At 46.7% G+C, this 15,244-nt stretch overlaps 1 protein-coding gene across 1 annotated transcript in view; it reads left to right on the plus strand.

Moving 5' to 3' along the window:
* Positions 1-15,244, plus strand: part of LOC126210180 (acid phosphatase type 7-like) — a 168,699-nt gene that overhangs the window by 980 nt on the left and 152,475 nt on the right. The window lies entirely within an intron of this gene.

Genomic DNA, 15,244 nt, shown 5'->3' on the forward strand with positions numbered 1-15,244 from the left:
ATTTCCTCGGAAAAATGGTGCAGCTTTGCATCACTGCCAAACTGGAGCATTTTCATTACTTTTGCTTTATACTTGGTTCAGCGTGGGTTAAACCTTATTACATTGAAAATAAGTATTGCTAAGAGATTAATGGTGTTACAATATGGTGTGAATGCAAATGGAATCTAGTGTATCAAAACGTTTGTTTACTATGGTCCTATAGTGTAACATAATAAATTTCAAAGAGGGTAACATTGTTCCAATCTATTATCCTATCTTAAAATAATGTTTATGGCAAGCACAGCAAAGTAATCTGTTCCAGGGGCTACTTTGCTCCAATTTTGAAAATGTAAAATTTCAAAAATAAATCTTTGATGTCTTTCAAACCATACAACTCCCAAGTTGCGATATCAACAATGTAAGAAAAGACAGTGCTACTTACCGTAAAGATGACACGTTGAGTCATAGGCAGGCACAATTAAAATACAATGACATGTAAGCTTTCGCTCACAACCTTTGTCAGAAAATGACACACTCACGCCATTGGTTCACACAAGCAAGCACACCTCACGCACACAATACCACCAACTCTAGCAGCTTCGACCAGAAGAAAAAGGCTGTGGCCAATGGCTTACGTGAAAGTCTCTTAATTGTGCCTGTCTGCAACTAAATGTCATCTTTACAGTAAGCAAAAATCTTTTTTTTTTTTTCCCCTCCTCTCCATTGCTATCTTTGATGTCCTTGTTTGTTACTATATGGTTTTTACATTGTTTTAGAATAGACGAACCTCATTTTCAAATGTCATTTTACAGAACTAGTATGCATTACATGTCTTTGTTTGAAAAACTGTCCAAAAGTAGAGCAAAGTAACCCTATCCTATAGAACCTGTTCAATTGCTTGAATTGTATTTTTGCTGCAGCAAATGTGTAACCTTTCAGTATCTTCAAACTGAGCTACGCATTACAGATATGTGGTTACAGTATTAAGAGTGTCAGTAGGAAAATGTACATGTTAAGTATGATTACTTTCACAGCTTTTTGAAATGACTGTAACACTGGATTTTAGTCTCCAGCTACAGATTGCTCCAGTAGATGCTGTACCAGCACATAAATGAAGCAAAACCTGCAGATAGATCTGTATATTAATAAAATAAAAGCTTAGGCACTGTGAGCATGTGCAGTTGATGGAAACACAACACTTTAACTTTTTGTGTCAAAAGAATCGTATAAGCCGCCATAATGATGACCAGCCAATGTATTCTTTATGTCAGTTATAACAATATTATGAAAAGGATAGTTCAACTCGTCAAGGAATAATGGAAGCGTCCAATTCCACCCCTCTGCTTTGACCAATGACGCCAGTAATATAGTGGAAACAACCATAACAAACCAACTCCCATACCGCTCCTACGACATCATCACGTAAACGTAACAACAAACACGAAAATAGATAAAGAAAAACACCAAACAGATATTCCTCCAAAAATATAATGGAAACTAACGGGACAAGTGGGATAAATTGGGGGTTTTTGGGAGGGACAAACTAAATACAAACACATGCCACTACACCAAATGACAAACACCAAAATAACAAGACCCCACAACCTTCCCAAATTCCACTACACACAAAATCCACTGGAATCGATCACTTCCATTGACCTATATAGCTCAACAGAAACAATTGATACCACACTATAAATCTCAAATTTTCACCACCCCCACACTTAATCCTACCACAAAAAAACCAGAAAAGCCAAGAAAATCAAAATTGGAATCGAACACTTCCCTTGACCTATTATCCTTGAGATCTCCACATATAGCCGTCCCTGGTTCGAGACACCGGATCTTTAGTAAGCCTCATTTCTTCACGACATGCTGAACTCTTCAGGCAACAGGCCGAAAAGATGAAGAAATTTTACTAGACACAACCACTGTCCCTCATCATTGCCGACAACCGAAAACTGTTGTCAGTCGTATCCGTACCTACAAAAGACATAAACAAAGCAATTTACCAAAATTCACCCACGACGAACAGAAACAACTACAGTAATGTCGACACAGCAAAACTAAAATCGTTAACTCGCCGAAAAATATTCTGCTGAAAGCACAGTCACCACCGATATCACACACGTGCGAATGAACCCTGTACGGCACATAACACACTACCCATAAACACACCACCAGAGAGAACCACCGACCACAACAATACGCCACCTAGAAACACGCCACACACGCAAACTAAACCAAAAACATTCCCTAACACATAAACACACCACCAGAGAACATCACCGATCACATCAAAATGACACCTACAAACATGCCACTCTCACAAACTAAACTCAGTGACGTCACACACAACAGCCTTGGGTCACGGGTCAAAGCCAATGGGTGATATTCTCATGCAAATGCACCTCACACACACATGGCTGAAGACAGACTAAGCAGCAGCGCATTACAGGAGGGGCAACCGCTTGGTGGGGCAAGGATGATGCTGGGGCGGAGGGAGGGAGGGATAATAGGGTGGGGGGGTGGGGGATAATAAAATGCTGCTGGGAGCGTGCAGCAGAGGCGAGGTGGAGAGTGGGGCATCTAGGTGCAGCTGGGAGGTTAGGCGGAAGTTAGGAGTTAGAGTACAGAGATTGGTGGGGGGGGGGGGATCGAGGGGGGGGGGAAATAATAATAATAATAATAATAATAATAATAATAATAATAATAATAATAATAGACACCTGGTCCATTGACGGAATACAGGCCTGTGTAGTGCTGCAATGGGAACAGGGAAGGGGTCTGGATGGGTGAGGACTATGGCTAACGAAGTATGGGACCATGGGGTTTACAGGAACATGGGATATATTGCAGGGAAAGTTCCCACCTGCACAATTCAAGAAAGATCTAGATGGCATACGCTGTGAAGTAGTCAGTGAAATTAAGAAAATCATGTTGAACAGTAGGCTCAGCAACAGGTTGGTCTAGCTGTGTCTTGGCCACAGTTTGTCGGTGGCCATTCGTGCAAGCAGACAGCTTTTTAGATGTCATGCCCAGTAAGAATGTAGCACAGTGATTGGATCTTAACTTGTGGATCACATGACTGGTTTCACAGGTAGCATTGCCTTTGATGGGATAGGTGATGTTTGTGGCCAGAATGGAGTAAGTGGTGTGGGGGGGATGTATGGGACAGGTCTTGCTTCTAGGTCTGTTACAGGGGTGTGAGCCATGAAGAAAAAGGGGACTGGGAGCAGGAGTTGTGTAGAGAGGGAAGAAGATATTGTGTAGATTCGGTGGGCAGCAGAATACCACTGTGGGAGGGGTGGAAAGGATAGTGGATAGAACATGCTCATTTCAGGGCACGGCAAGAGGTAGTCAGAATCCTGACACTGAATAAATTCAGTTGCTCCAGTCCTATGTGGTTCTGAGTCATGAGGGGAATGATCCCCCCCCCTTTTTTGGTAGCATAGCATGCCCTCACCCTCTATCCAGATCACAAAGATATCACCAGTCAATCTGAACCAGGTGAGGGGTTTGGGATTCTGGTTATTTAGGAAGGATTCCTCTAGATGGCCCGTGAGTAAGTTGGCATAGGGTGGTGCCCATAGCCATACCCCAGACTTGTTTGTAGGTGAAGCCTTCAAAGGAGAAGTAATTGTGGGTGAAGATATAGTTTTGATCATGGCATCTAGGAAGGGGATTGTCAGTCTGAAATCTGTCTGCTGTTGGGAAAGATAGTGTTCAATAGCTGCAATTCCGTGGTCATTAGGTATGTTAGTGTGAAGCAAAGTGGCATTAGTAGTAGGGAGCAGGGAACCGTGTGTTAAAGGAACAGGAACTGTGGTGAGTCTGTGGATGAAATGGTTGGTACCTTTTGTATAGGTGGGTAGATTGCGAGTGATAGGATGAAGTTGTTGATCTATGAGAGCAGATATTCTCTCAGTATGAGCACAGTAACCGGCCACAGTGGAGCTCCCTGGGTGGTTGGGTTTATGGACATCAAGAAGCATGTAGAATATAGGAGTATGGTGAATGGTAGGTGTGAGGAGAGATGGACTACGGGATAAGGTTCTGGGCTGGGCTAATGATTTGTGGAAGGACTAGAGAACCTGCTGGATTTATGGAATGGAGTCACTGTGACAGAGTTTGTAGGTCGATGAATCTGACTGCTGGCAGTCCTTCTGCTACATAATCCATGCAGTTCAAGACAAGAGTTGTGGAGCCTTTGTCAGCAGAAAGGACTATAAGGTCAGGATCAGTTTTTAGATGGTGTATTGCAGTTCTTTCGGAGGATGTATGGTTGGTTTGCATGTTGAGGGATTTGAGGAATGAGGGTGAGGCAAAGTTTAGGGGTTAATAAATTCTGGACAGTTCATGGGTCGATTTGGGGGCAGTGGGGATGGATCGCAGTTGGATGGAGGAGTGAACTTAGTCAGGCATTGTTCAACATTGGACTTTGGTTGAGTCTGATTGGTTAGCTTGGTGGCAAAATAGTATTGCCACTGTAGTGACTAGGAGAAGGAGAGGAGGACTTTAACAAGTCCTGCATGATTGAATTTGCGAGTGTAGCAAAAGGCGAGGCCTCTGGAAAGGACTGATTCTTCTGCAGGACTAAGGCTTTTGGAAGAAAAGTTCACAATTGTGTTTAGAGTCTGTTTATGTTCTGGATTCTGTGTAGTGGTTGGGGCGGGGTGGGGGGAGGGGGAGTTTTTGAGTGTGGGGAAATACCACTTCTTGTATAGTAACTTCTAAAGACTTTCATGGAAAGGGCAAAACATTTGCACATGTGTGGCTCGAGAAGATGTATGGAAAACAAATTGGTTCGGCAGAGTACCATGGATTTAAGAACAGACATGATAACTACTAGTCTGTCGAACCTTTACCAGTGACTGCTGCGGATACAACAAGAATAAAATTGTCATTGGAATGCTTTGTAAGTTTTTGAGTGAAGGTGCTGAGTAAAATGATCATTTGCATGTTTTGCCGGTTTTTTGGCAGAAGCAGCTGCACATTAATTATATAGAATAACCCTGTCTTTGTGCTAGGATATTTGATCATCCTAGCTGATGAACTGAGGTCGAGTTGACTAAGAGTGCAGCTGTACCGGCTAAGAAATATAACATAACATGTTTAGATTGCCTCTGAAGAGTGGTTCTGTTGCGAACAGACTGGTAGGAAACAGTTTCCAGGCTTTTGAAACGATTTGGTAACTGTCATTTCAAGCTTCAGTCCTACAAGAGAAGCATTACAAAAGGAACAAAATGTGGAAACTGTTTCTTGACAAGTGAAGAGCAGCAGTGATTGCATTGAAGTATACTCTAATGTAGGAACCACTTATTTGCAATTTTTTCACTGTCGCTGGTGTGTAAAGGAAAAACTTCTAGAAAGGAATGGATTGTTTATCAAACATCTTGAGAAAGAGAGGAAGTAAACCAACATTTTCTTTTCTGTAAAACAACGTAGTTTAGCAAGTGATGCACTTGATTGAGATATAATGCTAGTGAATAAACCTGAGACTATTACATGTGTTGCACGTAACTATAGTGTTTAACTGGATATTTAAAATTGGAAGAAATGCTAAGTTTCTGTGTGGTTTAATATTTTACACCTGTGAAGCTAGAAAGTATAATTAAACTGTTTTTCTATATTAACAGAATATACTTCTAGGAACTCCATTATGCACTACATCATAAACGGTTAAACTGTTGCAAATTCACTTTTGTCTTACAGTTTTTTGTTAATAGCTTGAAAATGAGTTATTATTTTACTTTGACAGTTTGTGAAAAGAACATATTTCACTAGCTTATCCAATGAAGATGACTTCAGTTTTTTTCATCTTAAGAAATTGTAGTGTTTTATGCTTCCTAAAAATGTTATTTATTTGCATGTGATGAGTTCTGCAGATAGGCAGCTCCATTCCAGAGTCTCTGATTGGAAACCATGTTAAATCAGTAGACTGAATAGGTGTTATGTTTCCATATTGCTCCCATTTATTATTCATACTGAAACAAATAAAAAATATCACTGTAGAACTAATGCTGACCAGGTCCACCTATAAGTTTCTTTCTTTCTTTCTTTCTTTCTGAAGAAAACTTGAACAAACTAGTAGCAGTTGGACAACAACACTCACTAGCACCCCTCCAAGGGGTCCACAACTCTTTTGTGGATATGTGCGTAACGAGCACGGGACCCCGAGCTAATGTGGCCCCTCCTTCCTTTCCGGGCTGCATACCTTCCTTTTCCGCATCCTTCCCTATCCCCCATCTTCGCCCCCCCCCCCCCCTCCCCTCACCTCTGACTCTTTCCTTCCCCTTCTCCCCCTCTGGGAGTATGGTTTGTGCCTACGTCCGGAGACGGACGCTTGTAAATGTAACGCATTCTTCGCCTTCTCTGCTTGTATGTCTTTATCCTTCCTTCGTCCTTCCTTTCCTTACCTCTTCTCTTTACCCTTTCCTCCGCTGCGGCGTTTGAGACCTCTCTTCTTTCCTTTCTCTTTCTTTGTTTTTCCCTTTCCCTTTCTCTTTCTTCCTCCCTGTGCGTGTCTGAAGGCTGACCCATGCATTTTCGTGCGTAGACGGTGACGGGGTAACGCATAATTCCCCATCCCAGGTAGACAGGTAGGACACGTACGTACCCCCTGGTAACGGCCAGGCCCAGGGAGGGGTGATTACCCGAGCTGATACCTTCCGAAAGTGCCGATTGGTCCCTCCGTCCGTTTGTCGGGGGGTGTGACCTGAGGTGTGAACAATCACCTAAGGCGGGAGTGCCCTCAGAGAGGGCCCCCACAAGGGAGGAGCGCGCCATCGGAGACGCCGGTAATCATGGGGGATTCTTCCGCAATGGTTTCCTCACCTTCCACTATGTCTGCTCACAAGTGTAAGTTCACTGAGTCTCAGCCACAGACAGTTCTTCCATCGTTGCCACAGTTCCTTGTTGTTTCTCGGTCTGACGAAGGTCACGACTTCTCCATGGTCAACCCTTTCATTATTCAGAAAGGTGTCGACGCAATTGCAGGTCCTGTAAAGTCTTGTTCCAGATTACAGAATGGCACCCTGTTGTTAGAAACAGTCAGTGCCCTCCAGGCACAAAAGTTGCTGCGTACTTCTCCGTTCCACACCTTCCCTGTCCGGGTTGAAGCGCACCGCACTTCAAATTCCTCGCGTGGAGTCTTTTATACACGCTCCCTCGATGGATTGTCTGACGAGGAAATTCAGCACTACATGTCTGACCAGGGCGTAACGGCTATTCATAGAGTTATGAAAAGGGTTGACACGAACATTGTTCCAACCCGCACTGTCTTCTTGACATTTGACAAAGTTCAACTCCCATCGAAAATCAAAGCAGGCTATGAGATAATTTCCGTTCGCCCTTACATCCCAAACCCTACGCGTTGCTATCGGTGTCAGCGGTTCAATCACACCAGCCAGTCCTGTTCCGATCCGGCCAAATGTGTTCAGTGTGGCAAGGATGCCCATGAGGGTGCCTGTCCACCTCCATCCCCTCGCTGCATCAACTGTATGGGTGACCACGCTGCTTCCTCTCGAGATTGCCCCATTTCTAAGGACGAAAAACTCGTCCTGGAAATCAGAGTGAAGGAAAAGGTGTCGACCTTTGCTGCTCGAAAATTATTCGCCAGTCGACAGCCCACCGTGCCTCAGACAGGAAAATATAGCACTGTCCTTGCTTCTCCTCGGCCAACAAAGGAGGCGGCCACGCAGACTTGCGACCTCACCTTTGTGCCATGGTCGTCAGATCGGCCAGCGCAAAGATCGCCCTTTCAACCTCACCACTTTCGCCTGCCCACTCTCTGGCTCACCCTTCGTCGGGTTCTGCTAAATCTCGAGCCCAAAAGTCAGACACCAAGACTTCGAAAAACGAGCATACTCGTGAAGATTTTTTACGTACCGCAACTTCCCAACCCTCAGTTCCTCCTTCATCTAAACATCATACTTCCAAGAAGGCTACAAAGAAACCCAGTTCCTCTCCTTCTCCGCCAAGGCGTGTCCCATCTACAGCACCACCTGGCGGAAATCGCCCTCGGCCGTCTTCTGTGTCGCCAAGGCGCACTGCTGGCGGCCGATCAACCGGCCGATCGCTGGTGGCAGGAGCTGCTCCTGAACAACCTATGGATCAGGATCTTTTGCCTTCGGCTGAGTACCGTTCCACACTGTCGGTCGCAAGCTCTGAGCAGTCGTTGAGTTGACGGCAACCTTGGTCACATTCTTCCATTTTCTGTCCACTCTATGTCCATTATCCATTGGAATATCCACGGCATTCGAGCCAATCGGGATGAATTGACAATCCTCCTACGATTCTACTCGCTGGTCATCTTATGTCTTCAGGAAACAAAGCTGCGGCCCCACGACCGCTTTGTCTTCCCCCATTTTCAATCAGTCCGATTTGATCTCCCCTCTGTTGAAGGCACTCCAGCACATGGAGGACTCATGATTCTTCTCCATAATAGTCTCCATTACCACCCAATGCCCTTAAACACTTCCTTCCAAGCAGTCGCTGTCCGTCTTTCCCTTTCTGGATATATGTTCTCTCTTTGTACTGTATACATTCCATCGTCCACACCAATGGCACGAGCTGATCTCCTTCATCTTCTTGGTCAGCTTCCACCCGCCTATTTGCTGGTTGGGGACTTTAATGCTCACCACCCGCTTTGGGGATCTCCACATCCTTGTGCACGTGGCTCACTATTGCTAGACGTCTTCCACCAAGCGGATCTAGTTTGCTTCAACACTGGGGTCCCTACATTTTTGTCTGCCTCCACGACAAATTTATCTCATTTGGACCTTGCGGTCGGTACTGTTCCGCTAGCTCGGCGCTTCGAATGGTTTCCCCTTGCTGATACACACTCGATTGACCACTTTCCATGTGCCTCAACTCCCATATATGCGCCCGCGACGCTGGAAGTTTGCCCAAGCTGACTGGACACTTTTTTCGTCTCTAGCGACATTCGATGACCGTCACTTTCCCAGCGTCGACGATGAGGTCACACATATTACCGACGTTCCGGTGCCCCCCAGTTCCTTGGTGGAACGAGGCCTGCCGTGATGCAATACGTGAGCGGCGACGTGCTCTCCGCGTTTTCCGCCACCATCCTACTTTGGCCAACTGTATCCGCTATAAGCAGTTTCATGCCCGATACCGTCGTGTCATCCGCGATAGCAAGAAGGCAAGCTGGAAATTCTTTATTAGCTCATTTAACACCTTCACTCCCTCCTCGGAAGTTTGGAGTCGGCTTCGACGGTTCTCAGGCGCGCCTAGTTTCTCCCCGGTCTCTGGGCTCACTGTCGCGCGTGATACATTAGTGGACACCGTCGCAATTTCTAACTCGTTGGGTCAGCACTTTGCTGAGATTTCGAGCTCTTCAAATTACCCGCCAGCGTTTCTCCCGAAGAAACGTGCAGCGGAAGTGCGACCTCTTGCTTTCTCCTCTCAAAATCGCGAAAGCTACAATACTGTTTTCTCCATGCAGGAACTCTAACATGCACTCTATTCTTCTCGCTCCTCCGCCCCAGGACCGGATGGTATCCACGTCCAAATGTTGCTGCATTTATCAACCCATAGTCTGCGTTACCTCCTTCGCCTTTATAATCGAATTTGGACCGACAGTACTTTTCCCAGACGATGGCGGGAAGCTATCGTCGTTCCTGTTCCGAAATCTGGAAAGGACAAACATCTCCCCTCTAGCTATCGCCCCATTTCTCTCACGAGTAGTGTATGTAAGGTTTTGGAGCGTATGGTGAATTGCTGTTTAGCTTGGTGGCTGGAGTCCCGCAGTCTTTTAACACCTGCCCAATGCGGATTCCGTAAGCATTGTTCTGCAGTTGACCATCTTGTTGCTCTCTCCACTTATATCATGAACAATTTTCTCCGCAAACGCCAAACAGTAGCAATATTTTTGTATCTGGAGAGAGCATATGATACCTGTTGGAGGACAGGCATCGTCCCGCACACTGTTCTCTTGGGGCTTTCGAGATCGGCTGCCCCTTTTTCTTCGCGAATTTATGGCAGAGCGCACATTTAGAGTGCGGGTGAACACTACTCTCTCCCGTACTTTCTCCCAAGAAAACGGGGTACCCCCAAGGCTCCGTGCTAAGTGTTGTACTGTTTGCCATTGCCATAAATCCAATTATGGACTGTCTCCTTCCCGATGTCTCAGGCTCCCTCTTTGTGGACGATTTTGCGATCTACTACTGCTCACAACTGACCAGCCTTCTTGAACGACGTCTTCAAGGATGTCTCGATGGCCTCCACTCTTGGAGCATCAAAACCGGCTTCCGTTTTTCTCCCAGTAAGACCGTTTGTGTTAATTTTTGGCGACGTAAGGAGTTTCTTCCACCCTCCTTACATCTAGGACCTGTCAACCTTCCGTTTTCAGACGTCGCTAAATTCTTGGGTCTTATGTTTGACAGAAAACTGTGCTGGTCCTCCCACGTTTCCTATCTTTCGGCTCGCTGTCTGCGATCGCTCAACACCCTCCGTGTCCTGAATGGTACCTCCTGGGGAGCGGACCGAGTGGTCCTTCTCCGCCTCTATCACGCCTTAGTGCGCTCAAAATTGGACTATGGAAGCATAGTTTACTGCTCTGCTCGGCCGTCTATTCTTCGGCGTCTCAACTCTATCCACCACCGTGGATTACGTTTAGTGTCTGGAGCTTTTTACACCAGCCCTGTGGAAAGCCTTTATGCTGAGACTGCTAAACCTCCGCTGTCCAATCGGCGAGCAGTCCTTCTGAGTCGTTATGCTAGCCATCTGTCTTCCATGCCTGCTAATCCAGCCCATGACATTTTTTTCGACGCCTCCTTTGATGTAGGGTATGCAGGCCCGCCCCTCCTCCCTCCTACCACTGGGAGTCCGCTTCCGTCAACTGCTCCATTCTCTTTCCTTCCGCTTTCCTAAAACCTTCTTGACAACTTGGGGTACAGCACCGCCTTGGCTCCGTCCTCGGATCTGCCTGCTCCGTGACCTTTGTCGATTTCCCAAGGATGGTACCCCTTCACTTGTTTATCGTCGGGCATTTGCTGCTCTATGTGCACAAATGACGGACGCCACATTTATTTACACAGGCGGCTCGAAAGCATCATTAGGTGTAGGGAGTGCCTATGTTGTTGGCGACACCCCAAATCACTTTCGGCTTCCCGACCAGTGTTCGGTTTATACTGCAGAGCTTTACACTGTTCTCCAGGCTGTCCACTACATCCGCCGCCATCAGCAGATACAGTACGTTATCTGCTCAGATTCTCTCAGCTCTCTCCTCAGTCTCCAAGCTCTTTATCCTGTGCACCCTCTGGTCCATCGGATTCAGGACTGTCTGTGCTTGCTCCACCTGGGGGGCGTCTCAGTGGTGTTCCTCTTGCTCCCAGGTCACATTGGTATCTGTGGAAATGAGGCGGCCGATATTGCAGCCAAGGCTGCAGTCTCTCTTCTTCGGCCAACTATTCAATCGATTCCCTTTGCCCATCTACGGAGCGTTTTATGTCGTTGTGTTGTTCATTTATGGCACGCGCATTGGTCGACACTTCCCCATAATCAATTGCGGGACGTGAAAGCTCTTCCTTGTGCTTGGACCTCTTCCTCCCGAACGCGTCGTCGGGAGGAGGTAATTTTAGCTAGACTCCGGATAGGGCACTGTCTTTTTAGCCATCGACATCTTTTAAGCGGCGATCCTCCCCCCCACTCTGTCCCCACTGCTCTCAGCTGTGGATGGTAAGACACCTTTTAATTGAGTGCCCCTATTTTAATCCGTTACGCTCCCGTCTACAGCTATCGCCTGATATATCGTCGATTTTAGCAGATGACACGCACTCAGCCGACCGCGTACTCACATTTATTAGTGCCAGTGAAATGATGTCAGTCGTTTGAAGCTTTTTTTGGGGACAACCAACCCCTTTCTGTAGTGGATTTTTAAGCCTTCCTTCTGCTTTTAGTTTCTCCAATTGTATGACTTTCGTTCCCATTGCTGCTGGTTTCCATTTTCGGTTTTTTACTGTTTCCTAAGTCACAGGCCGGGCGCTAATGACCATAGCAGTTTTGTGCCCTAAAAACCAAACCAAAACAAAAAACGCCACCTTCCCAAGTCTGGGCCAAGATCAAACGTCTTTTTGGGTACCAGGCTCCAACAGCTGCCCCCGATGTTAGCATAAATGGCAAGTTGTGTACCGATGCAAACGCGATTGCCGAGCACTTTACCCCCGAGCCTTTCGCACACTCAAACAGCGGCTGGAACGGAACACCCTCTCATTCACTACACACTGCAGTGAATACTATAACGCCCTATTTACAGAGTAGGAGCTCCTCAGTGCCCTTGCACATTGCCCCGACACAGCTCCTGGGCCTAATCGCATGCACAACCAGATGATAAAACATCTCTCATGTGACTAAAAGTGACATCTTCTAGTCTTCTTCAACAGGATCTGGTGCGATGGCGTCTTTCCATCACGATGGAGGGAGAGCACCATCATTCCTGTGCTCAAACCCAGTAAAAACCCTCTTGATCTGGATAGCTATCGGCCCATCAGCCTCACGAACGTTCTTCGTAAGCTGCTGGAACGTATGGTTTGTCGGCAGTTGGGTTGGGTTCTGGAGTCACGTGTCTTGCTGGCTCGATGTCAGGGCAGCTTTCGCGAAGCTCGCTCTACCATTGATAATCTTGTTACCATTGAGTATGCCATCCCAACAGCCTTTTCCAGATGGCAACACCTGATTGCCATCTTTTTTGACTTACGTAAAGCATACGACACGACTTTGCGACATCATATCCTTCCCCCATTGTATGAGTGGGGTCTCTGGGGACCACTCCAGATTTTTATCCAAAACATCCTGTCGCTCCATACTTTACGTGTCCTTGTTGGTGACTCCCATAATTCCATCCATATCCAGGAGAATGGAGACCCGCAGGGCTCTGTATTGTGTGTGTGTCTATTTTTAGTGGCCATTAACGGTCTAGCAGCAGCAGTCGGGCCCTCCGTCTCACCTTCTCTGTATGCAGACGACTTCTGCATTTCGTACTGCTGCTCCAGTACTGTTGTTGCGAGCGGTGCCTCCAGAGAGCCATCCACAAGGCACAGTCATGGGCTCTAGACCACGGCTTCCAGTTTTCAGCCTCAAAGTCTTGTGTCGTGCACTTCTGTCGGCATTGTACAGTTCATCCGGAACCCAAACTTTACCTTAATGACGATTCACTCTCTGTAGTGGAGACATAAATTCCTAGGACTAGTTTTCGACACTCGATTGATTTGGCTCCCTCATCCTCGTCATCTTAAGCAAAAGTGCTGGCAGCACCTCAGTGCCCTCAGTTGCCTGAGCAACACCAATTGGGATACATATCGCTGCACGCTGCTGCAGCTCTACAGAGCCCTTGTCCAATCCCGAATAGACTATGGGAGTGTGGTGTATGGTTCGGCAGCACCTTCAGCATTGCATTTACTCAACCCTGTGCACCACTGTGGGGTTCAATTAGCGACAGGCGCTTTCAGGATGAGTCCTGTGACCAGCGTACTGGCAGAGGCGGTGTCCCTCCACTACAGATCAGACGTGCGCAACTGCTCGCCATTTACGCAGCACACATTCATAGTTTACCTACCCATCTGAATAACAGTCTGCTTTACCTGCCCGTGGCAGTCCATCTCCTGCATCGGTGGCCCAGATCGGGACTGACGATTGCGGTTTGTGTGCGGTCACTTCTCTCCAAACTGGAGTCCTTCCCTTTACCACCTCTGCTTGCGGCACGTTCACATTCGCCTCCACGGTGTACACCTCGGCCGTAGCTTTGTCTGGACCTTCTGCACGGCCCTAAGGACTCCGTTAACCCCGCTGCTTTCCGCTGTCACTTCCTCTCGATTCTTGACATGTTCCGGGGATCTGAAGTGGTTTACACAGACGGCTCGATGACTGATGGTCACGTTGGCTTCGCATATGTTCATGGAGGACATTTTGAGCAGCACTCCTTGCCAGTTGGCTGCATTGGCTAAACGTGGCTAACGTATGGATACCTACTGTGTCGCAAGGCCACTGTGGCTCCCAAATGACAGTCGTCCACATCTTTCTGGACTGCCCACTTTTATCCGCTCTGCAGCAGACTTTTAACTTTCGCAGCACCCTACCTTCGGTGTTGGGTGACACTGCCTCAACAGCAGATTTAGTTTTACGTTTTATTCATGAGAAGGGTTTTTATTGTACCATCTAAGGATGAGCATTTAGCCTTCTCTCTGAGGTTGCCACGCTCCCTCCAGTTTAACTCTGTCGCATTTTCTTTACATTTGTTTGGCTTGGTGGTCGTCTTTTCCCTACATATGTTCATCTCGCCTTGGCTTTTTGAGGTGAACATTTTAATGTGTTGCAGAGTGGCTGGCTCATCCTCTTATATTATTGTGATCAGCCAGCCCAGACCATATGCTCTGTTTTAATGCCTTCTTCTACTTTTCCTTGTGGTGTATTTTTTCTCCATTATTTGTTCGTTCCATTTGGTTGGTTTTTTTTGGGGGGTGGGAGGGTGTTCTGTACCTTGAGCCTTGCACCTTGCTTGTGTCAGATAAAAGGGACTGATGACCCTTTAGTTCGGTCCCTTTATACCCGAAACCAACCAACAAACCAATCGGCATTGCCGAGTGAAAATGTGTGTCGGACCGGGATTCGAAGCGAGGATTTCCTGCGTTAACCACTGCACCTCCCAGAGACAGTGTTCATCGCAATTGCGTGGGCTGTCTCAGTATGCCCCTCGGTGACCCACATTCCCACCCGGCACCACCTATCCGCAGTCCTGAGCTGTGCCCTCTGTGCTTGCTACTTCGAGATTCTCACAGCAGGTTGAGTGTGATTGTGCATTTTCACTGAATGTGGTGGATTCGTAGCCCATTCTGGTGACTCAGTTATACAAATGCGTGTCTGTTCTTTCGGACATGTCCATATCTGTGAATATTTTGTGTAGATTGAAGATGGAGCATTGACGTGGATGGTGGCTAGGTGGGAATATGGCTCAACCGAAGGTTGAACAGAGTTAGTCTGTGCAATTAATGATAAACACAATGCCTGGGTGGTTCAGTGGCTAACGTCCTCCCACTCCACCTTCAACTTACATAATATAAATCACTACTGGGGATTTCACTTGACATGGTGTCTGTTCTTTTGGGCATGTCCGAAAGATCTTTTGGACATGTCTGAAAGAATAGACACCACAGATTCGTATAAAAAAAATTAATTTGAAAAATTTGAGTGCTACTTATCCTCTATTACTTGGTTGCTGATAATTAAAAAAAGGGTGGTGGTTAGC

Source organism: Schistocerca nitens, chromosome 10, assembly GCF_023898315.1.
Source record: "Schistocerca nitens isolate TAMUIC-IGC-003100 chromosome 10, iqSchNite1.1, whole genome shotgun sequence".
Taxonomy (NCBI): Eukaryota; Metazoa; Arthropoda; class Insecta; order Orthoptera; family Acrididae; genus Schistocerca; species Schistocerca nitens.